Raw genomic sequence first — 25,085 nt, forward strand, 5'->3', positions numbered from 1 at the left:
ACACTAGGGACTGTGGTAAGACTACCCAACTCCTTTAACATAGGCCCCCTTTACAGACAGCAGACAGAGGAAACATTCATCCTACCAATCTGGCCTGGATTTGAACCCAGGTCCCACAGTTTAGACCACCGTCTAACTCATTGCACCACCTAGATCTCTGGTCAGGTGCAGGTCCTGACAGGGGTGGGGGGGCGGGGTGGATTTTAACTTTCACTGCGGGCAGAAAGCTGGAAAGAAAGAGGAAATTTGTATGTAAATGAAATTTTAAGGGATCAAGACAGTTAAGGAGTGTCACAGTAGGATGACAAAAACGTTTAAAAACTTAGGAGAACCTTGAAAGGCATCATTATCAACCATTTCTGAGGCTGAAGGAGCAGGGACTAAGAAAATACAGTCAAAAATAAAGGGAAAGCAAATCCAAAGCACGGGCACAGATCTTCAAGCAAGTCATGGTGCAGTCCAGCTCCTGAAGTCCTGTTTGTTTACTGCTTAAGTATAGATGGCACTGCATAAGATGGTTGCAAGAAGAATGGTTTTCTGTGCCACTACACGACACCACCTGCAAAAGTTAATATTGCAGCATGCCTGAAAGGAGGTGGAGGGAAGCTTGAGGCTGCAGCAGATAATTACTTTCATTGGATGTGCCAACCCTTATGCTGCACCATAGCTACAGGGGTCCTTGCAGCAGATGGCTCACTGCTGAGCCAGATCCTGGGAAGACAGGTCTCCCTGGCTATTGCCAAGTAGATGTGCCATGCCTGCAGAAAAGGCTGCTGGTATTTTTGTGGGTGTGACTAATCAGGCTGTGCTGGACCGTGATCACCCTGGCATGCCTTCTTACATGCAGTGTCACTGAAACATGGCAAGCTGTGATGTGGGTGCTTGCCAGCCGCTATCCAAATTTGTGGTTAGCTTGGTATCCTATATCGTAGTGGTGCCATTATGTTTGCTGTGCCAACTTCTTTTCAGAAGAGGAACTTCCACCTGCACTAACTGCCTGTGAAAGCGAGATCTGCTGACTTCTGTCTGCAGATGCAGGTGTGTGGGTACCAGCAGGCATAGAGTCTCTCCCGTGCAGCTTGACATGTCTGGCTTCACTCCATACTCCCCTTCTTCCAAACAATGGGAAACCCATTGGTGCGAATAATGGAGCTGCAGGCAAAAATAAATAATTGGCAACAACTAGCAACAAAGGCTGACGAGGGCCTAAGTGCCAGCACAGGGGAAAGAAAAAGGTTCAGAAATGGCTAAAATAAAAGTTCCTTTATGTTACTGTATTATTTATATGATCTCCACTATATATCTTTCAGCCTAGAAGCCTTGGATGCCCATTTGAAATGGATATGCTTTATCCTGGATTTCTTGGACACCACAACAGCAGGAAATAGCATTCAGGACAGACATGCCCCAAGTTACTATTTAAATGAAGCACCCATCTGTTTGAGTTGAGCAGTTCCATCTGCCCGTAGAAAATTTGTCTGTGCACAATTTCTGTTGCAACTCTACCCACTGCTTGGACTAATAAGCAAAGTTCCCTTTCATTTTCTTTGGGTGTGGCTGTGTGTCCCCTTCAAAACACCACGCATGCACACTTTTTCCCATTTAAAAGCCGGTGAGCCAGCTGCACGGGCACTCCAGAGCGCCGCAAGGCCGTGCAGCTTAAAGGGAACTTTGCTGATAAGCCAGACAATGTGAGCTCAAATCCCACCATGGCACTTTGCATTCAGTTTACAACAAAAATCTGGTATCAGTAAAAGTGATCATGAAGTGTGTCAGAAAAACAGGATTGTTGTAAAAACCGAACTGGTTCACTAATGTCCTTCAGCGAAGGAAACCTCGTGTCCTTACCTGGTCTGGACTATCTGTAACTCCAGTTTCACACCAACTGCCCTCTGAAGTGGCCTAGTAAGCTCCTACTCACATACAGAAGGCCCACCACAACCTTCTCAGGGCAACTAGTGATGGGCAAGAAACGTGGCCTTGCAAACAATACCCACATCCCGAGAATGATTTTTTTTTAATCCAGGAAAAAGTGCATCTCCATTGCAGCAGGAAAGTTAGATAATTTATATGTCTAACTGCAGTCAAGGTGAAAGAATTGTGTTTTTCTGCTCACTGTGGTGTTTAATCGTGAAAGCGCTTCAACAGTCTCTGTGTTTCTCTGTTTGTTCACCACTCTTTGTTCTCTCTGTTGACTGTCACACAATGTGCTATCTATCTCTCTATTTATTATGCATTCTTTTTCTCACTCTTTGTCTAAGTCTATCATTTGCTGTGGTTCCTCTCCCTTCTGTATCTCTTATAGTCTCTAGGGCTCTTTACATATCTCTTACCTTTTTGAAAGCCCAGCAATTGAAGCAAGACGGAGGTCATCATATACCTGGTTGTAGGTGAGTACCTGGATCAAACAGGGAGAGGATGTCCAGGTCATAAGTGTTATGTATGAACAAAGAGTCTGACTAGATACTGTGAGCTCAAGGTAAAGTGTAACCTTAGTCTTTTAATGCAGGTCTTCCAAGAGCCTCTCCAGCCTTGAAGCCTCCTTATGTACAGGTGCTCCCATGGGATTGTGGGATCCCTAGGGACTCCAGGGGATGAGCCCTCTGGTGGCTACACAAGGTATTTACAGGTTTACATATATAACAACACTTCCCCCCCAAAGTCAATAGTGTAACTATTTACAAGGTGAGTCGATCCGGGGCCTTTCTTTCCCTGGTTGATCGTCTCAGTGCAAATGCTGGTTTTGGTGAATCATTTGTTGGGCCCTTGCTGGGCTGCTGTGCAGCTGGCCTTGCTGGGCTTCCTGGTGTGGTGAGTCCTGCTTGGCTGCTGCGGGTGATGGGTTCTGTTTCGTGGTCAACCGCGGTGTCGGTTGCCACTGGTGTGTATGTCGGGGGGTCAAAAGAAGGTAGGGTCCAATGTGAGTTGCTCTGGATAGTCCGTGAATCTGAGTTTAATTTGGTCCAAGTGTTTCCGGTAGATGAGTCCTTTTGAAAGTTTGACCCGAAACACGCTACTCCCCTCTTTGGCCACAAAAGTGCCGGGAAGCCACTTGGGAACTTGTCCATAGTTCAACACAAATACAGGATCATTAATTTCAATCTCGCGTGACACATTTGCGCTATCATGATATGTACTTTGTTGAAGCCGCCTGCTCTCTACCTGTTCATGTAGATCAGGGTGGACTAACGAGAGCCTTGCCTTAAGTGCTCTTTTCATGAGCAGTTCAGCAGATGGGATCCCAGTGAGCGAGTGGGGTCTCGTGCGGTAGCTAAGCAGGACTCGGGATAGGCGAGTCTGCAGTGAGCCTTCAGTTACCCTCTTCAAGCTCTGCTTGATGGTTTGCACTGCTCTCTCTGCCTGACCATTGGATGCTGGTTTGAACGGGGCAGATATAACATGTTTGATCCCATTACGGGTCATGAACTCTTTGAACTCAGCACTGGTGAAACATGGCTCGTTGTCGCTCAGAAGGACATCAGGCAGGCCGTGCATGGCAAACATGGTCCGCAGGCTTTCAGTGGTGGCAGCGGACGTGCTTGCCGACATTATCTCACATTCAATCCACTTGGAGTACTCGTCTACAACTACAAGGAAGATTTTACCCAAAAACGGGCCTGCATAGTCGAAATGGACCCTGGACCACGGTTTGGAGGGCCAAGACCATAAACTTAGTGGTGCCTCCCTGGGTGCATTACTTAACTGTGAACATGTGTTACATTTGTGCACGCAGGACTCTAAGTCCGCATCGATACCGGGCCACCACACGTGGGATCTGGCTATCGCTTTCATCATTACAATGCCTGGGTGAATACTGTGGAGATCACTGATGAAAGTGTCCCTGCCCTTCTTGGGGACCACTACCCGATTACCCCACAGAAGGCAGTCTGCCTGTATAGACATTTCATCTTTGCGCCACTGGAACGGCTTTATCTCTTCCTGCAATTCCAATGGGACATTAGACCAGCTCCCGTGAAGCACACAATTTTTTACAAGGGGTCCTGGCTCGTCCAGGTTCTAATCTGTCGGGCTGTGACGGGTGATTGCTCACTCTCAAATGCTTCCATTACCATGACTAAATCGGCGGGCGGTGCCATTTCCACCCCCGTGGTGGGCAATGGCAGCCTGCTGAGTGCATCGGCACAGTTTTCTGTGCCTGGCCTGTGGCGGATGATGTAGTTGTATGTGGACAAGGTGAGCACCCATCTCTGGATGTGGGCCAATGCATTCGTATTTATTCCCTTACTTTCGGAAAAAAGAGATATGAGTGGCTTATGGTCAGTTTCCAATTCAAATTTGAGCCCAAACAGATATTGATGCATTTTCTTTACCCCATAAACACACGCTAACACTTCTTTTTCAATCCTGCTGTAGGCTCTCTCAGCCTTAGACAGACTTCTGAATGCAATAGCAACCGGTTGCAATTTCCCAGATTCATTAGCTCATTGCAATACACACCCAACTCCGTACGACGATGCATCACATGCTAGTACCAAACGCTTACATGAATCATACAACACAAGCAATTTGTTTGAGCATAACAATTTTCTAGCTTTTACAAAGGCATTTTCTTGCCTTTTACCCCATACCCAGTCGTCTCCTTTACGCAGTAAGGTGTGCAGTGGTTTTAACAGTGTGCTGAGACCCGGTAAGTTATCAAAGTAGTTCAGGAGTCCGAGAAACGACTGCAGCTCCGTCACGTTCTGTGGCCTCAGTGCTTTCTCGATTGCCTCCATCTTCGAATTGGTGAGCCTGATGCTGTCTGCCGCGATTCTTCTCCCCAGGAACTCGACTTCAGGTGCCACTTCGAGCATTTTAACCTGAGCCCCTTGCGGTTGAGTCGACTAAAAACCTCCTCCAGGTTCTGCAGATGCTCGACTGTGTCCCAACCTGTAACTAAGATGTTGTCCTGGAAGACCACCGTGCACGAGACCGACTTCAGTAAGCTTTCCATGTTTCTCTGGAATATCGCCGCGGTTGATTGAATCCCAAATGGGCACCTGTTGTAAATGAAGAGACCTTTGTGCGTGTTGATATAGGTAAGGCCCTTCGATGATTCCTCCAGCTCCTGCGTCATGTAGGTCGAGGTCAAGTCCAGCTTCGTGAACGTCTTTCCTCCCGCCAGTGTCGCAAAAAGGTTGTCTGCCTTTGGTAGTGGGTATTAATCCTGCAGGGAGAAACGATTGATAGTTACTTTGTAATCACTACAGATACTGATGGTGCCGTCTCCCTTGAGGTCTGGAACAATAGGACTGGCCCACTCGTTGAATTCGATCGGCAAAATGATACCCTCTCATTGCAGCCGGTCCAGCTCAATCTCCACCCTCTCTCTCACCATGTACAGTACTGCTCTCGCCTTGTGATGGATGGGTCACGCCCCCAGAATTAGGTGGATCTGCACTTTTGCTCCTTGGAACTTCCCGATGCCTGGTTCGAACAGCGAGGGGAACTTGTTTAAGACCTGGGCACACGAAGTGTCATCCACGGATGAGAGCACTCGGACGTCGTTCCAGTTCCAGTGTATCTTTCCCAGCCAGCTCCTGCCGAGCAGCGTGGGACCATTGCCCGGTACCACCTAGAGTGGTAGCTTGTGCACTGCTCTATCGTAGGAGACCTTTACAGTAGCATTGCCAATTATGGGAATCACTTCCTTTGTATAAGTTCTCAGTTTAGTATGAATGGGAGTCAGGACTGGCCTTGAGGCCTTGCTGCACCACAATTTATCGAAAGTCTTTTTGCTCTTAATGGACTGGCTCGCGCCTGTGTCCAGCTCCATTGACACCGGGAGTCCATTTAATTCAACATTCAGCATTATCGGGGGATACTTTGTGGTAAATGTGTGCACCCCATATACCTATGCCTCCTCAGTCTGAGGCTCTGGTTCATCATGATCCGCTGTGGATCTGTCCTCCTCTGCAACATTGTGGTTTGTAGGATTAGCAGGGTTTTCAGCTCGCCTGCACATACGTTAGAGTTGTCCCATTGTTCCACAGCCCTTGCAAACGCACCCTTTGAAGCGGCATGAAAGGAAATGATGATCACCCCCGCAGCGCCAACAAGGTGTTAATGGCCTTGCATTCATCACCCTTGATGGTGGACTCTGAGACATCTGCGGATGTGCAGCTGCAGGCATGTGGGGCCTGCCCTGAATGTTGCGATTTAAAAACAACATCACTTTGTTCACAGTACTTGTAGCAGCACTCGTGTGCTGAGAGATTTGCTTCGTATTGTCACTGGTGGCAATGAACACCTGGGCTATCGCTATGGCTTTAAGGTTGGGATCTCTACAATCAAAAGTTTGCAAAGTATCACTTCATGGCCAATGCCAAGTACGAAGAAGTCCCTGAGCATGTGCTCCAAATGTTCTTCAAATTCGCAATGTCCTGCAAGGCATCTCAGCTCGGCAGACCTTTTGTAGTTGTAGAACCGATACCTCACCATCAGAATGCTTTCCTTCGGGTTCAGATGCTCCCGGACCAGTGTGCACAAATCATCGTACAATTTCTCTGTGGGTTTCATTGGAGCAGGCAGATCTTTCATGAGGCCATATATTGGTGCCCCGCAGACGGTGAGGAGAATTGCCCTTCATTTGGCAGCGTTCACTTCTCCTTCCAGCTCGTTTGCCACAAAGTCTTGGTCGAGTCGCTCCATGAAGGTTTCCCAATCATCTTCCTCTGAAAATTTCTCCAGGATGCCCACTGTTCTCTTCATCATTGGGTCCGTCATCTGTATCTCATCACCAGTTGTTATGTATGAATAAAGAGTCTGACTAGACACTGTGAGCTCAAAGTAAAGTGTGACCTTAGTCTTTTATTGCAGGTCTCCCATGAGCCACTTGCCTGTGAGGCCTCCTTAAGTACAGGTGCTCCCAAGGGATTGTGGGATCCCTTGGGACTCCAGGGGATGAGCACTCTGGTGGCTACACAAGGTATTTACAGGTTTACATATATAATAAGAACATAAGAACATAAGAAATAGGAGCACGAGTAGGCCATTTGGCCCCTCGAGCCTGCTCCGCCATTTAATAAGATCATAGCTGATCTGATTATGGACTCAGCTCCACTTACCTGCCTGCTCCCCATAACCCTTTATTCCGTTATTGCTCAAAAATCTGTCTATCTCTGCCTTAAATATATTCAATGACCCAGTTTCCACAGCTCTCTGAGGCATTAAATTCCATAGATTTACAACCCTCTGAGAGAAGAAATTCTTCCTCATCTTAGTTTTAAATAGGCGGCCCCTTATTCTGAGACTATGTCCTTTAGTTTTAATTTCCCCTATGAGTGGAAATATCCTCTCTGCATCCACCTTGTCGAACCCCCTCATTAGCTTATAAGTTTCAAAAAAATCACCTCTCATTCTTCTGGACTCCAATGAGTATAGGCCCAACCTACTCAACCTATCTTCATAAGTCAATCCCTTCATCCTAGGAATCAACCTAGTGAACCTTCTCTGAACATCCTCCAATGCAAGTATATTCTTCCTTAAATACGGAGACCAAAACTGTACACAGTACTCTAGGTGTGGCCTTACCAATACCCTGTACTGTTGTAGCAAGACTTCTCTGCTTTTATACTCTTTCCCCCTTGCAATAAAGGCCAACATTCCATTTGCCTTCCTGATTACTTGCTGTACCTGCATACTAACTTTTTGTGTTTCATGCACAAGGACTCCCAGGCCCCTCTGTACTGCAGCACTTTGCAATTTTTCTCCATTTAAATTATAATTTGTTTTTCTATTTTTTCCCTACCAAAGTGCATGACCTCACATTTTCCCACATTATACTCCATCTGCCAAATTTTTGCCCACTCACTTAGCCTGTCTATATCCCTTTGCAGAATTTTTGTGTCTTCCTCACAATTTGCTTTCCCACCCATCTTTGAATCATCAGCAAACTTGGCTACATTACACTCGTCCCTTCATCCAAGTCATTAATATAGATTGTAAATAGTTGAGGCCCCAGCACCGATCCCTGCGGAACCCCACTGGTTACTGTTTGCCAACTGGAAAATGACCCATTTATTCCGACTCTCTGTTTTCTGTTAAAACCTTTTATGTGTCCTGCTGGAACATGGTGGGGAAGGGCAGAGAGAGAAAGCCATGGGTTAAGGACTCAGGTTGGGATGGAGGGGGCGTGGAAGCCAGGAGGTTGAACATAAGATCATAAGAAATAGGAGCTGGGGTAGGCCATTTGGGCCTTCAAGCCTGCTCCGCCATTCACAAGATGATGGCTGATCTTCTACCTCAACTCCATCTTCCCGCACTATCCCCATATCTCTTACTTCCCTTCGTTCCCAAAATTTTATCGATGTCTGTCTTGAATATACTCAATGATTGAGCATCCACAACTCTCTGGGTAGAGAATTCCAAAGATTCACAACCTTTTGAGTGAAGAAATTTCTTCTCATCTCAGTCCTAAATGGGCGACTCTATATTTTGAGACTCTGACACCGTGTTCTAGATTAACCATCCAGGGAAGCATAGATTGAGCATGGTGGAATCCGGGAGGACGCTATGGAGATCTGGGAATTTGGCAGACTCAAAGGGAAGGAGGGGTCTGGGGGAACTGGGATCTGAGACTTGGGAGAACATAGTGAGGCTCATCTCTGATCACTGGTGAGGGGGTGGGGGGACGGTGCTGGTGGGAGGTGGAACAATCAGTCATGGAACATTTGGCAGAGAAAAAACTGGAATGTGAGATCAGTGATTATTCAGGCGAGGGCTAGGAACATTGATGTTGGGTATGAAAGTACTCTAGGAGCTCCAGTTTAGGGACTCTCGGAGGATTTGAGATTTGGGAGACTTGGGGGTGGCTGGGGAGTATTTTCATGATTGGGGTCAGAGTCTGTGAACATGGGGTGGATTCCAGTTTAGAAGCACTTAGGGTAGCGGGTATCTATAAGCAGTTGGGGTGATGGGACTACTGGGGGGGACTGGAGTGTGGAAACACAGGGCACTCTCATCTATGAGCACAGGTTTTGGGAATAGGAGCATTTTGAGGGACCAACCAATATATTCTGAAAACGATTGGCTAGAAATCAACATGAATGTTACATGGATATTATTGCATCATTAAAGTTAGCACATTTTCAGGGTCCGAGAGTGCATGGGTTACACTGACAAGAGAGAGAGCTGCCACACCGACAGGAGAGAGAGCTGCTCTACCAGCTTCAAAGGGTGCGGCTTCACTGGGAGTGCAGATAGTGGCTGTTCTGGTAGAATGAGAGAGCGACTACAGACATCATGATGGGATGAATAGTACATGTGTGGAGGTCTGAAAGTGTGTGCATACGTGGGTCTGGGGTGACACAGTAATCATAGACACAAAGAATATTGGGAGCCAAGACCCAGTTCCAGGGTTGGTGCAGATGATAAGCCTGAGCCATTGAGATAGAGGAGGCGTATCTAAGGGAAAGGTGCAGGACGCATTGGGAAAGTGAGACAGGGAGGTTATGGACTAGTTTTGTAATTGTTTTGAATGATTGAATAAAATATCTGCTGGTTATGTTCCAAACTTGAAGAATAGTTAGTGGGATGGATGGGGAAACAGCATTCCTACTGAAAGGAATTTGAATTTTTTATTTCAGACATCTGATTGGTTGCTTTAGTGATTTTGGTTAAATTTTAGCGTATTAGGAGATGATGGCTTTTTATTTATAATTGGTGATTTTGATTGATTGTTTTTTTCAAGAATGTGAAACTTGAACCAACCAGCATGCTTTGTGTCCTACTCATACGTCAGACACTCACTTTCCCACAACCTATGGATTTGTTGGACACTTTCTCACACTTTACGGATACGTTGCTTTCCCACACTTTACGAATGTGTCAGACACTTTCCCACGTCTCATGGACACAAACACTTTCCCATATCATATGGAAGCTTTGGACATGTGCCAGATTTATCTTCATTATGTAATAGATTTATATAAGATTGCTGAAAAAATGAATCGTGCTTATAAAAATTGCTAAGTGCGTGAATTTCAATCATACTGTTGGTTTGAACATTTTAGGATAGAAACTCGATGGACCCTTTTTGAAGGGGTAGAAGAGGGGTGGGATGGACTTTTGCCCGTTGCTTTGACCTGCTGCTGACCCCATTCCAAATCCCAGGGATGGGGTCATTAGAATAATCGGTGCAGGTGCCGAGCCATGTCATGGTGTAACAGAGTCGCAAGCACTTGCTGAGGAGGGAAAGGGTTTAGCGGCCTTTTGTTGCTCCAAAGCAACATTGTCTGACGCCCAGATTGGGCTGAAGAAAAAAAGCCCTTAAATTTTTGTGGTGCCCCTTGGAGCTGAGGGACAGTTTGTCAGAGGATCACTGACCATTTTTTCTCATTCTTGGGGCCTTCACGAGGCCAACAACAGAACATATACTTGGTCTCAGCAGGCATATGTCCCAGGGGATGTATCCGGGGAAACCGAGAATTGCTGGGGCAGCCCAGAAATGCCACAGTCACGTGCCCAAAGTTGGTTTTCAAAGTAAAAGTGGTGGACATAAGAGGCATTCATACCCAGAGCGCAATTTGCGGGGCAAATTATGTAAACAGAAACCAAGTAGATTGGGATGCCACCTAAATAATGCCCCCCACTGGAATCACACCTCAGTTCTGCATCCCCCACCCCTCTCAACATTGGCATTTCCCTCCCAGCCCAGGGTAGGGCTGGCTCCAAGAGTAAAAAAATGAATTTCCAGCCAATAAACAATATCTATTTTCTCATCCCTTCCTGTATAATCTTCCCTGATTCTTTCCTCTGCTTATTAGCTGCATCCCAAAAAAAAAATTTGCATTTACTTAGTGCCTTTAGGAACTTCAGAATCCCTATTGTAATGTAGCAAACACGGTAGCCAATTTGTGAACAGCAAGACCCCACAAACCACAATTAAATAAATAACCAGATAATCTGTTTTAATTATGTTAGTTAAGGGATAAATGCTGGTCGAAACACCAGAGAGAACTTCTCTGCCCTTATTCGAATAGTGCAGTGGGATCTTTAATGTCCACTTGAGAAGGCCGACAGGGGCCTTAGTTTAATGTCTCAAAAACATAAGATCATAAGAACATAAGAAATAGGAGCAGGAGAAGGCCATATGGCCGACTATAAGAACATAAGAACATAAGAATTAGGAACAGGAGTAGGCCATCTAGCCCCTCAAGCCTGCTCTGCCATTCAATAAGATCATGGCTGATCTGGCCGTGGACTCAGCTCCACTTACCCGCCCGCTCCCCGTAACCCTTAATTCCCTTATTGGTTAAAAATCTATCTATCTGTGATTTGAATACATTCAATGAGCTAGTCTCAACTGCTTCCCTGGGCAGAGAATTCCACAGATTCACAACCCTCTGGGAGAAGAAATTCCTTATCAACTCGGTTTTAAATTGGCTCCCCCGTATTTTGAGGCTGTGCCCCCTCGTTCTAGTCTCCCCGACCAGTGGAAACAACCTCTCTCCCTCTATCTTGTTTATCCCTTTCATTATTTTAAATGTTTCTATAAGATCACCCCTCATCCTTCTGAACTCCAACGAGTAAAGACCCAATCTACTCAATCTATCATCATAAGGTAACCTCCTCATCTCCGGAATCAGCCTAGTGAATCGTCTCTGTACCCCCTCCAAGGCTAGTATATTCTTCCTTAAGTAAGGTGACCAAAACTGCACGCAGTACTCTAGGTGCGGCCTCACCAATACCCTGTACAGTTGCAGCAGGACCTCCCTGCTTTTGTACTCCATCCCTCTCACAATGAAGGCCAACATTCCATTCGCTTTCCTGATTACCTGCTGCACCTGCAAACTAACTTTTTGGGATTCATGCACAAGGACTCCCAGGTCCCTCTGCACCGCAGCATGTTGTAATTTCTCCTCATTCAAATAATATTCCCTTTTACTGTTTTTTTCCCAAGGTGGATGACCTCACATTTTCCGACATTGTATTCCATCTGCCAAATCTTAGCCCATTCGCTTAACCTATCTAAATCACTTTGCAGCCTCTCTGTGTCCTCTACACAACCCGCTTTCCCACTAATCTTTGTGTCATCTGCAGATTTTGTTACACTACACTCTGTCCCCTCTTCCAGGTCATCTATGTATATTGTAAACAGTTGTGGTCCCAGCACCGATCCCTGTGGCACACCACTAACCACCAATTTCCAAACCGAAAAGGACCCATGTATCCCGACTCTCTGCTTTCTGTTAGCCAGCCAATTCTCGATCCATGCTAATACATTTCCTCTAACTCCGCGTACCTTTATCTTCTACAGTAACCTTTTGTGTGGCACCTTATCGAATGCCTTTTGGAAATCTAAATACACCACATCCATCGGTGGTGTACTCCGCCATTCAATACGATCATGGCTGATCCGATCATGGACTCAGGTCCACTTCCCTGCCCACTCTCCATAACCCCTTATTCCCTTCTCATTTAAGAAACTGCCTATTTCTGTCTTAAATTTATTCAATGTCCCAGCTTCCACAGCTCTCTGAGGCAGCGAATTCCACAGATCCACAACCCTCTGAGAGAAGAAATTTCTCCTCATCTCAGTTTTAAATGGGCGGTCCCTTATTCTAAGATTATGCCCTCTAGTTCTAGTCTCCCCTATCAATGGAAACATCCTCCACCTTGTCAAGCCCCCTCATAATCTTAATCTTATAAGATCACCTCTCATTCTTTTGAATTCCAATGAGTAGAGGCCCAACCTACTCAACCTTTCCTCATAAGTAACCCCCTCATCTCAGGAATCAACCTTGTGAACCTTTTCTGAACTGCCTCCAAAGCAAGTATATCCTTTCGTAAATATGGAAACCAAAACTGCACGCAGTATTCCTGGTGTGGCCTCACCAATACCCTGTGCAACTGTAGCAAGACTTCCCTGCTTTTATACTCCATTCCCTTTGCAATAAAGGCCAAGATTCCATTGGCCTTCCTGATCACTTGCTGTACCTGCATACTAACCTTTTGTGTTTCATACACAAGTACCCCCAGGTCCCGCTGTAATGCAGCACTTTGCAATCTTTCTCCATTTAAATAATAACTTGCTCTTTGATTTTTTTTCTGCCAAAGTGCATGACCTCACACTTTCCAACATTATACTCCATCTGCCAAATTTTTGCCCACTCACTTAGCCTGTCTATGTCCTTTTGCAGATTTTGTATGTCCTCCTCACATATTGCTTTTCCTCGCATCTTTGTATCGGCGACAAACTTGGCTACATTACACCCAGTCCCTTCCTCCAAGTCGTTAATATAGATTGTAAATAGTTGGAGTCCCAGCACTGATCCCTGCGGCACCCCACTGGTTACTGGTTGCCAACACAAGAATGAACCATTTATCCCTATTCTCTGTTTTCTGTTTGTTAGCCAATCCTCTATCCGTGCTAATATATTACCCCCAACCCCGTGAACTTTTATCTTGTGCAGTAACCTTTTATGTGGCACCTTGTCAAATGCCTTCCGGAAGTCCAAATACACTACATCCACTGGTTCCCCTTTATCCACCCTGTTCATTACATCCTCAAAGAATTCTATCAAATTTGTCAAACATGACTTCCCCTTCATAAATCCATGCTGACTCTGCCTGACCAAATTTTGCTTTTCCAAATGTCCTGCTGCTGCTTCTTTAATAATGGACTCCAACATTTTCTCAACCACAGAGGTTAGGCTGTTGTGATAAATGGTTCATTCTCGGGTTGGCAATCAGTAACCAGTGGGGTGCCGCAGGGATCAGTGCTGGGATCCCAACTATCAACAACTTTTATTTATATAGCATCTTTAACGTAATCAAACGTTCCAAGGCGCTTCACAGGAGGATTAAGACAAAAAGTTTGACACTGAGCCACATAAGGTGGGATTAGGGCAGGTTACTCAAAGAGGTAGGTTTTAAGGAGCGTCATAAAGGAGGAAAGAGAGATAGATAGAGAGGCAGAGATGTTTAGGGAGGGAATTCCAGAGCTTAGGGTGTAGGCAACAGAAGGCACAGTCACCAATGACTGAGCGATTATAATCAGGGATACTCAAGACGACAGAATTAGAGGAGCGCAGACATCTCCGGGAGGTTGTGGGGCTGAAGAAGATTCCAGAGATAGGGAGTGGCGAGGCCATGGAGGGATTTGAAAACAAGGATGAGAATTTTGAAATCGAGGCGTTGCTTAACTGGGAGCCAATGTAGGTCAGCGAGCACATGGGTGAGCGGGACTTGGTGCAAGTTAGGACACGGGCAGCCGAGTTTTGGATCACCTCAAATTTATGTAGGTTAGAATGTGGGAGGCCAGCCAGGAATGCATTGGAATAGTCAAGTTTAGAGGTAACAAAGGCATGGATAAGGGTTTCAGCAGCGGATGAGCTAAGGCAAGGGCAGAGGCAGGCGATGTTATGGAGGTGGAAATAGATGGTCTTAGTTAGCTGCAGATATGTGGTCAGATGCTAATTGCAGGGTCAAATATGACGCCAAGTTTGTGAACAGTGTGGCTCAGCCTCAGACAGATGTTAGGGAGAGGGATGGAGTCAGTGGCTAGGGAACAGAGTTTATGGCGGGGACTGAAACCAATGACTTCAATCTTCCCAATACTTAATTGGAGAAAATTTCTGTTCATCCAGAACTAGATGTCGGACAAGCAGTCTGACAATTTAGAGATCTTGGCGGGAGCGAAAGAAGTGGTAGTAAGGTAGAGCTGGATGTCATCAGCGTACACGTGGAAACTGACACTGTGTTTTTGGATGATGTCGGCAAGGGGCAACATGTAGATGAGAAATCGGAGGGGGCCAAGGATAGATCCTTGGAGGCCACCAGAGGTAATGATGCGGGGGCGGGAAGAGAAGCCGTTGCATTAAATAGCTAAGAATGGAACCAGGTGAGTGTAGTCCCACCCAGCTGGCTGACGATGGAGCGGCTTTGGAGAAGGAGATCATCCCAAAGACAGTACTTTCAACTGTGTAGTACTCCCTCAGTAATGCACTGAAGTGTTAATCTAGATTATGCGCTGCATCAGATTGATTCACTAAGAGAAGGGAAATTATTCCATATAATTTCTCTTTGATCCAGAACTAAGTATACCTTTTGTTCCAAATTAGAATCTGAAGTAGGAAGCATGTAGGGCAAGGGGTTGGATCACAGCTTGAGTTTTCATGCTTACTTTCCTGCCAGTAAACGTTCAGTTAAAAATGTCAATAATTATGCTGGCAGATCATAAGACACAGAAGTAAATTCAAAGACGAAATACTGCTTTAAAACAAACTGACTTTTGGATCTAGAAATTCATCCATAGAGGTCCATTTCTCAGACGCTAAATAGCCTGCTAAGCCACCAAGATGATGGGCAGGAAGAGCACGCATGATACGAGCCAGAAAAGCGGCGCCTACCGTTTTTGTGAAGGCCAAAAAAATCACCATGCAGTGTCCACACCTGAAACAGCTTTTAGACCCTTGGCATATGCAAATATGGGATATAACGCCTGTTTGATGATGATGAGGCCTCCACTGTAAGATTGGTTTGTCCTGGGAACACTCAGGAAAACTAGGTTTACATATGGCCTAGCAGGGGATCCTTAAAGGGACTGCTGCAGGCCGCAACCAAATGTACTTAACTGAATGTAGAGCTGGGAGAAGCAGGCTGCTGCCGATCACTGCTACCCCTCCCCCCCACCACTCATCGCTGCTGATTGACTTCCCACGCTGATCACCGCCGCTACCCCTTAAAGACTGTTTAAAAAATATTTTCTGATGGCACAGCATACTGGAGGGATAGTGACATTTTTTAATCAAAGCTCTGTACAGCGCCCTAGCTTTTCTATGTTAAATAATGCACGTTGTTGTTGCTGTAGGGCGGAGGGTTGTGCCTGGAGACCCTCACATTTCCTGGTCTCAGCCGGGTCTTTTGTTCCAAAATCATCCTGTCGTATCATTGTTCTAGTCATCTGCCACTCAGCAGTAAGAAACAATGTAAACATTTCAGACTCTGTGGTATACGAAGGATACTTGACAGAAAACAGTTGAATGCAGAGTTAATCTTGTAGGTGGGCAAAGCACCATAAATGCAGGAGTGTTGTTTGGGTCCCAGTCACTGCCCACTGACAATAACACCTGTATTCAACAGCTTACCACTGAGTAGGCTGTTTATGGCACAAGTATATGCTATAAAATTCGATAATTCCTGTAGAAGAATAGTTCAATTTATTACTATATCGGCTGTATTTCAGTCTGACTGTTACACAATAACATGAAGGGTGCATGCAGAGTCCAGGATGTTCTGAGACCTGTGAGGGCTGGTAGGTGCATTGTGATTTTGGTGTAAGGGGGAAGGATGAGGAAGTTGTGGAAGGCAAGTTTGTTTTTTTAATTATTTTTTAAATGTGCTTGTTATACGGCAGGTTTTATTTTTAGGAAAACATATTGGGGCGGCTGAAGAACTGTCTTGGTGACTGTATTGCAAAGAACTTTGTTTTGCTAGAATGTGATGGGAGAGAATTGAAATCGGAGAGAAAGGCTTTGCACAATATAATTGGTGAATAACAAAAGTAGAAATTGGAATTTGCGGTCAGCGGCGAAGCGAAGGTGTTGCCACTGGCTCCGAAGTAAGCTTCCCACAAAGATCTTGCGATCTCCGTGTTGAGAATTTTGGGTTTTCCGACGCTTAGTTGAAATCAACAGAAGTTAATGGGGAAGCCCAGTGAAGAGCTGCTGGGACATCAACAAGCTGTCTAAGCAGCCAATGAAAATGCAGAATTCTCACAGACAGCGAACCAGGAAGTGAATAAGCTCCTTTGATTCTAACTTTTTAACAATGTTAGAGAGAGCAAAACAAAGATTGGGGCTCTCACATGGGGAAAAGGCAAACCTGAAATAAATATGAACAAACGTAAAAATGTTTTTAAGTTCCTTAAACATTTTATTTTTTTATTAAAATGGATAATTTGACATTGCACGACATTAAAATTCGTTTTTCAGAGCCATAATCGTTGTTTAGCAGTCAATGTGCTGTTAACACCTCAGTTACACGTAATCCAAAAGAGTCTAACTTTTGATGGGGTGTTTAACAGTGTAATTACTGCGGAAGAGCCAACGTTTTTGTCAGTTTCTCTGATTTGACAGATTCATTGATTGCCAGCTCTGTGATAGGGGTGGTGGGGAGGCGGGGGAGGGGGAGTGAATGACAGACCGCAACTTCAGGATTTCCACATCAAGCTGTGCTTGTGCTAAATCCTGACGTTGTGGTCAGTTTCAAAGGCGAAATGACAGCGAACGATACTAGTTCACTGTCATCAGGACCGCATATTCCGGGCCATTGAATTTAAAAAGGAGAGAAACACACTTAACCAAGGAGGAAGGAAACATTGACAGACAAACTCAATGGTCACACGTTTTGATGACGATAATGAAAGACCCACAAAATGTTATTAGAAAGATAAGTACGGTGTTTTTTTGGGGGAAATTAATCTTCGACTGACACTCTGTGTCCATGACACTCAGTGCTGGCTGAAAAGGGCCATTAGCACAGGCTCCACAATATATATTGTAAAAGATTAACTGATATACAGGAGTCATTTCAAGGCTTTAATTTTATTTTGGGCTTCAGAAATTAGTTTTCTTCTCTTCAAATGTTCTCTCTAATTTTCTCCTCTTGCGTCCTTTTCTCCTGAAAGTGGTGATTCGTGCCGGGTAACGTTGTAGATGCACTGGAGTCCATCTATAGCTTGATCAAGTGGCCCTTCTTTATGTGAGCATCGTGGGTTGTCCTAGACAAGCTTAATCCTGTTCCCATTTAAAATCCAGGCGCATTCACTTCCAACAAGAGGCTGCAGAATAAAGATCAAGAACAAGGATATCCAGGCTACTTTCCCCTCTCTATCCCAGGGATGCTCTGTTCAATTGTAGTGCCCACACTAAAGCTCCAACTGAGGTTGGCTAACTCAGCACAAAGCTTGGTCTTTCTGTGGTGTATGTAGCACTCAAATCACTGACTTCACATGGTCTGGTGTTGTAGTAACTGCTGTGACCTTAGTCCTTTATTGTATATCTCCAGAGTGTCAACCAGGTGTGGTGGGTAGCCTTTTATACTCTGTCTCGCAGGTACTTTCAGGTCTCCCACCACAGCGCCCTCTGTGGCGCACCATTGTACTTATACATTTAAGGTACCTGGACAATACATATCATCTCACTCCCCCACCCCCCCAGTTCCAAAAGCCATTGCCGGAAACCTCGGCCTTGTTCGTCCTGGTTGGTTTGTGAGTGTGAGTCCATGAGCATCCACTCCCCCCCCCATGTGGAGAAAATGCTTGTGATCCGGTGCAAGCATGTGGTACTTGCAGTCCTTACATGGGTGATGAAGTACACGAGTATAACCTCCAACAGACTATAGGTGTACAGGGACAGTACATTTGTATGGTACATATGATATGTGGTACAGATGTTATGTCAAAAGGTTGCAGGTGCACTGAACTGTTATTTAATCCCAGCTCTACTGGGTGAGGTACGGTGGCAGTGTACTGCCCCTTTTTGCCTGAGGTAATGGGCTGCGCTGAGACAGGGTATCGCAAGTAGTGTGCATTGCCTCTCTTCTCTGTAGTCGCCTTGGCAGCTCATCTGCAGCCGCTGAACCCTTGCATGAATCACATAAAATCGAAAATTGCACTGGCCCCTAAGGCATGTTAGTCACGGATCCATGGCCCTTTTACTTGTGCCTCGTGGTATTAACTCTTTTCATACATCATACATCATTCATATCCATCATTTTAAGCACAGTAACCATTCAGCGCCAAAATATCACTTCTTATCCTAAATCACTACATCATACAAATCACATCACACATTTAGATTCGCTCTTGCCTTAAAAAAGCCTTTTTGTGGGGACCGCCAACGGTGTAAGGCCCTTTTAAGGCTTCCGGGTGCACTTCCCTTTTAAGACGCCATCTTGTGGTTCCCACAAGGCTTCCCTTGGGCGCCGGCATTTTAGTTGTACTGCTTGCCTTTGCGAGCCTTTGTTCTTTGCAGAGCTCTGCTGCCTCCATCTTGAGCTTGCTGGCCTGCCGTTTTACTCTCTGGAATAGAAGAAATAATGAAGAAAGAAGGAAAGAAAATGGCCAAAACATAATCTTGAATCTGGCTCTTTGAATTCAATCTGTTATAGCCCCTGTGAAGATGACCTCCGTGATTGCTGCCGTATCCTCTGCTCTGGCTCCTGCATCTGCTCTGACTCCTGCATCTGCTCTGACTCCTGAACCCACCCGAGTAATCACGTTCTCCCGAGTCGCACTTGCTGCCTCTGTAGCCTCCGCTACCGCTGCAGCCTCCGTTCCTGCCGCTGGTGCCACCTCTCCTGTAGCCTCCGCTCCTGCTCCAGTACTTGCCGCCGCTCCTGCAGCCGCCATGGCCGCCCTCACCGCCACTGCTGTCCCGGCCTCCACCGTAGCCGTGACCACCGCCCGACTCTTCCTCCGCGTGGGCCCCCCCCAGACTTGTCGGCCATCGATGGTCCTCCCATTCATCGCCCGCAGCGCGTCGCCGGCTCGCACCTCAGCGATCGGCCCGTACGTGAAGAACTTCTCTTCCAGGGTTGGGGCTGCAGGGCTGCTGTCGCCTGTGGAATTTAGACTGCCGATGAGCTGCTTACTTCTTCTCCAGCTCAGTCGGCGCTGCTCTTTGGGAACCCAGGGGACAGTGGTCTGTGGCGGAGTGAAGTCTTCCCAGCTCCCACGGACCTTTCCCATCCATCTTCTGCTGAAAAGCATCGGCCCATCGCCTGCAATGACCCACAAAGGTAAACCGTGCATCTCGCCCCCGTGAGATACCTGCACATCCGTTCTGCCAAGAACAGGTATCAGTTCCCTGGTGTAGGTACGCAGCTTCACCATGACCGGGACCAGCTTGGGTCATGCAGCTGGGTTAACCCACAGTTTATCAAAAGTTTCCTGACTCATCAATGACGGACCCAATCCAGCATCTACTTCCATTCTCACTGGGATTCCGTTAATCTTGATCTTCATAATTACCGTGGCCGAACCGTCAGTACACGTATACAGTCCAAATGCCTCGTCTTCTTCTGCCTGCTCCACGCTGGAAAATGGACCCTCTACCATCTCCTCAGCCAAACAGTGAGTCAGGTGTCTTTTACACATACGCTGAAGGTGGCCTTTCGTGTGGCAGGTATTGCACATATACTCCGCAAACCTGCACCGGTGAGCCCCATGGCTTCCTCTGCAGCACCAGCATGGTGCTACTCGATTAGTCCCCCTCGGTGGACTCTGAGTTCCAGGACCCTGAGGCCCGTGCTCTCTGCCCTGGGCAGAGCCACGTTCTGCAGTTTTGTCCATGGTGGGCGCTATCCTGTGGACAGTGCCTGCCGGGCTCGAGACTGTGTGGATCATCTGCTTGGTGCTGCAAGTCGATGCCATAAATGCCCTGCTGATGGTGATGGCTTGCTTCAGGGTGACTGTAGGTTCCGTGGATAGCAGCTTGTGAAGGAGACCCTCGTGGCCAATCCCCATTTCAAAAACATCTCGCAACACGTCTTCAAGGTGTGTGCCAAAATCACACGGCACCGCGAGTCTCCTGAGGTCTGCAGCATATTTGGTGACATCCTGGCCTTCAGGTCTGCAGTGGTGATAGAATTTGTGCCTGGCCGTGAGGATGCTCTCCTTCGGTTTAAGTTGGTCACGAATGAGTGCGACCAGCTCCTCATATGACTTGTCCCTGGCGCTCCTGGGTGCCAGCAAATCCCTGACGAGACAGTAAACCTCATCGCCACAACTGGAAAGCAATATCACCTTATTCTTCTCTCTCAGTGCGTCCATGTGCCCCATCAGGTCGTTTGCTGTGAAGTGGTATTCGAGCCTTTCCGTAAAGGCCTCCCAATCATTTCCCACCGTAAAATCCTTTGATGAGCCCAGAGTAGCCATGGTTGCGTGATGCGTGAAGTTCGTCCGTGACCTCGTCGCCAATGTGGTGTATGTAGCACTCAAATCACTGACTCCACATGGTCTGCTGTTGTAGTAACTGCTGTGACCTTAGTCCTTTATTGTATATCTCCAGAGTGTCCACCAGGTGTGGTAGGTAGCCTTTTATACTCTGTCTCACAGGTACTTTCAGGTCTCCCACCACAGCGCCCTCTGTGGCGCACCATTGTACTTATACATTTAATGTACCTGGACAATACATATCACTTTCCAAACTAAATGGCTCAGGATATGAAATAGAAACAGAAAATGTTGGAACTACTCTGCAGGTCAGGCATCATCAGCTTGACTCAGCTGGCAGTACGCTCGCCTCTGAGTCAGAGATTATGAGTACAAGCCCACTATGGAATTGAGTACGTAATCTAGACTGACACTTCTATGCAGTACCGAGGGAGGGTGGCATTGCAGGGGATGTCGTCTTTCAGATGAAACATTAAACTAAGGCCCTTTCTGCCAGCTCAGGTGGATGTAAACAATCCCATAACACTATTTGAAGAAGAGCAAAAGAGTTCTCGCTGGTGTCTGACTAACATTTTCCCTCAACCAACATCACTAAAACCAGACTGTCTGGTCATTCATCTCATTTGTTGTTTGTGCTCGCTTGTTTCTTCATTGCCACATCAGATGGTGCATTTACCACAAAAGCCATCGGGGGAGCTTTCAGTCCTTTTGCTAATTATGACATCTGAATGAGATTACCTTTTAACCACTCCCAGGTAGCCTTAATATTGTACCATAATAGAGCCAAGGTTTACAATTTCTTTGTAACCTGCAGTAAAATAAAACATATCAATACAATGCAAGTCACAATATACAACAACATTAATGTAATTCATTGTGGCAAGCTGCTATCCATTACTGAAGGGCATCTGCTGCCAACAACAAAACCAGCTGAAAATGAAATAAAGGTGTCCCTATCAACCTGTTCCCTTTCTCTCTCAATTCCGCCTATAGAACCACAACAAATAATACAGGTTAGAGTGTCTTTCAAGAATGCAGCTCACCACCAGGTTAATGAACTTCTGGTGATTTATGAGATCATCTCAACCCATGATGCACTCCTGTCTTGTAACAACTCTTGACTTTCCAATCTGCTCCAGCACAAAAAAGAAACTATGCATATATTTAATTTGGTAATAGTGTCAAAAATATTCTACATACACCAGCACAATACAATTGGTCTGGGTCAGATCCGGTTTCTGTAGTGTTACTGAAATTGCTCAAATATTTGCACAACCTTGCAAAATATAATTTTTCATATTCGAAGGTGCAGATTGGTTGTACATGGGTGCTGAGTTAGAAGTAGCAATAAGAACTTAAAGGCATCATTGCCCCTCTTAGATACATGCTGCTCTTCCTTTCTACACTTACCTCTTTATGAATTAAATATTGCACAGGAAAAAATCCACTCAAGGTGTTCTATAAAAGTTAAACACAAAAGCAGAAACCCAGGAGCAATTACACTGTCAGAATCTGCCTAATGGATTGGAGCACGGGCAGGTACAGCAGAAGCAGTGAGGTCGGGGCGCAGGAGTGGCGAGTGATCATGGAGCAATGTGATCGGGGCCCAGGAGAGGTGTGAGTTCGAGGCCCAGAAGAGGTGAGGGCCCAGGGGCAGCACGGGCCAGCTCACATTGCGATATGTGTGTGCACTAGATCCGTGCAGCAGAGCAGGTCTCCAGTTGTCTTGGTTAATCCTTGCCACTGGACCAAGACCTAGCTCTGTCAAGCCCGTGTGGTGGCTGGTGTGCAACGGTCACCACATGTTAAAAAAATCCACGCACAGGCATCTTCCACCCTTCAATATATAGTTTGGGACCTGCAATATTAGGTCCTTCATGGAAACACCTGTGAACTCATCCCTTTTTGGCGTGGAAGCAAGTCATCCTCGATATAAGGGACCGCCTATGATGATGAAGATGATGATGAATGGTGTAACAAATCCAGAGATCAAACTCAGATTATTTATAATAGTTTATTTGCTCCCTGGGATCAGATTTCTATCACTAGATTGCTTTTGGGTATCTACTTATTATATAAACTATGGTTTAATTTTATGTGAACATTTTATTTCATTTGGGGTTAAGTGTAACTGTAAATGATGACGTTCACACGAGAAGATTAATGCCTGTGATCTAATTACTGCAGATTTATCAAGAAATCATTTCCACTTCATGACTGGGAAATTGGTTGTCTACTATATATTATATTGAGAAGCACTATAATATAGTTATTATACATGGTATTTCCTGTGAGTAACTGCTCTGGCACAATGAAGAGCGCGTGTGTGTGTACTCCAGCTCTTTGTGTTGGAGCAGTTCATCACAGAAAATGCTGTGCTAGTTTATAAAATATGGAGCCGTGCACCAGACACTGGAGAGGCAGAAGAGACAAGAGACTGCAGGTCACAAACTGCTGCTCTGAATTTAGCTCCACTTCTGGTCGACTGTCTTCCTTGAAGGAAACCTGTGGTGGATACGGGAATTAGCAGGGGGCGCCTCCTCCACCCTAGAGGTATCCGGTCCCTGGGAAGCAGTCTCAACAAGCCTCTTCCACGCAATTGCCACGGTGCCCAACGTCCTGGCGCCACAAGAGCCCCTCTGTCTGTGATGACTGGTGACACTCAAGTGGCACACACACCTCAGTCACTGTTAGTTCATTCCCCCCTCAAACTATGAAGAAGCGGACTGAAATCATCAGCCTGAAATCACGGCCTGCTAACAACGATTAACTTACGCAAATTAAATGTTGTAAAAAATATATACATATAGTAACTGTAATTGCCATGTGGAGGTCAAGTACATATAATTCGAGAGGGCCCCGCTTTTAATCTCACCAGTAAAGCAATCAGCGCCTTACGTTGTGGAATTTATAAGCGACGCAGTGATAAGTTATCTATGTAAATGAAAGTTTAATCAAAGGCACTTCGCTTATATATTGAAACGCTTTCTGCCTGCGAGTTATCGCAGTCCCCAGTGGATAGTGTGGGATCTGTTCACAAGTCTTAACAAATGGAGACGACCATGAAAACTTTAACAGAAAAGATTTCTTTCGCAGGTTAGATACCTTTCCCTGCTGGGGTGAGTTGATTGCTTTAATAGAGAAGTGTGACTGTAAGGCGATCATCAGCCTGTGTGGTGAAGGGGAGGACTCGCTTTGTGAAACCCGAGCAGTTTCCCCGGTGCCCAGCCCGGGTCTGGCCAATCTACACTTTCATTCTTGGATCCGATCTCGGTTTCACTGGCTGAGCATCAAAGAGCCACTTGTGATTCAGCGGGAGAGCAAGAGGCTGGGAGCCAGTGCCGAGTAATGAAGGGTGCACATTGCCACGTCGAAAGTCAGTAGGGGGGAAAAAGCTAAATGTTGTGGAAGGAAATAAATGCTTTTTGCTTGAAGTGTGTGATTTGCGAGTATTTGACAGACCGAATTGATCTTTTTTCTTGCATTTGGTCCGTATGCTAAACATAACGCCCCACCCTTCCTCCCGGTGATTTTAAAGATATGTGCGTTTTGCAGACCGCAATTGGAATCGATGCAGAATGCTCCCCGCTCCCTATGAAGTGAACATATAGGTTCACTGTAATCTTACAGGTTACACTGATTTATCTGTGATTCTGCTTACATTGTAAATTATTCCGAGGGTGATTTAATTTTGATACCAATCGTTGCGCGAGTCGTTCAGTCCACACCGTAATTCCAGCCTGTGGAAGACGGAGCATTATCATTTTAAAACAATCCGACACGCAGCGTGGAGGGACTGGCACCAACTGCAAAACTCGCCTGTCAGTAACCCTTGTGGCACAGGCGGGCGAGGAATGCCGTGTCCACCGCTTTGGATTGGCTCTTGATTTGTTATGGAGCAGGTCAAACCTAACTGTTCCATTTTGGGAAAGCGATGCTCCGAGCCAATAAACCAAGGATATACCGGGGTCCAAATCAGTCATAAATTCTAATTTTACTGGTTTAGGGAAATGAAAATCACTAACATCTTGTGTTTGCAATGAGAAATATTTTCCTCTAGTGAAAGGGAGAAATCTTCCATCATGACTGGTTCTGCGATGACACATCTCCCTGGTAAAAGGCAATTTTGTTTAATTCTGATGAAATTAAAATGACTGAACTAATCTCCTGAACTTTTTCTTGG

At 45.9% G+C, this 25,085-nt stretch overlaps 1 protein-coding gene across 2 annotated transcripts in view; it reads left to right on the top strand.

The window, feature by feature from the left end:
- sgk1 (serum/glucocorticoid regulated kinase 1) overlaps positions 1–25,085 on the top strand; it is a 136,288-nt gene that overhangs the window by 104,984 nt on the left and 6,219 nt on the right. The window contains exon 1 of one of the 2 annotated variants that reach the window (XM_070885507.1): positions 23,944–24,021. The exons of the other annotated variant lie outside the window; for it this stretch is intronic. The gene's annotated coding sequence lies outside the window, so the exon portion shown is untranslated. Of the gene's footprint in view, positions 1–23,943; positions 24,022–25,085 lie in introns of those variants that run through there. 2 annotated transcript variants of the gene reach the window in all.

The sequence above is a fragment of the Pristiophorus japonicus genome, chromosome 7 (genome assembly GCF_044704955.1).
Source record: "Pristiophorus japonicus isolate sPriJap1 chromosome 7, sPriJap1.hap1, whole genome shotgun sequence".
Taxonomy (NCBI): Eukaryota; Metazoa; Chordata; class Chondrichthyes; family Pristiophoridae; genus Pristiophorus; species Pristiophorus japonicus.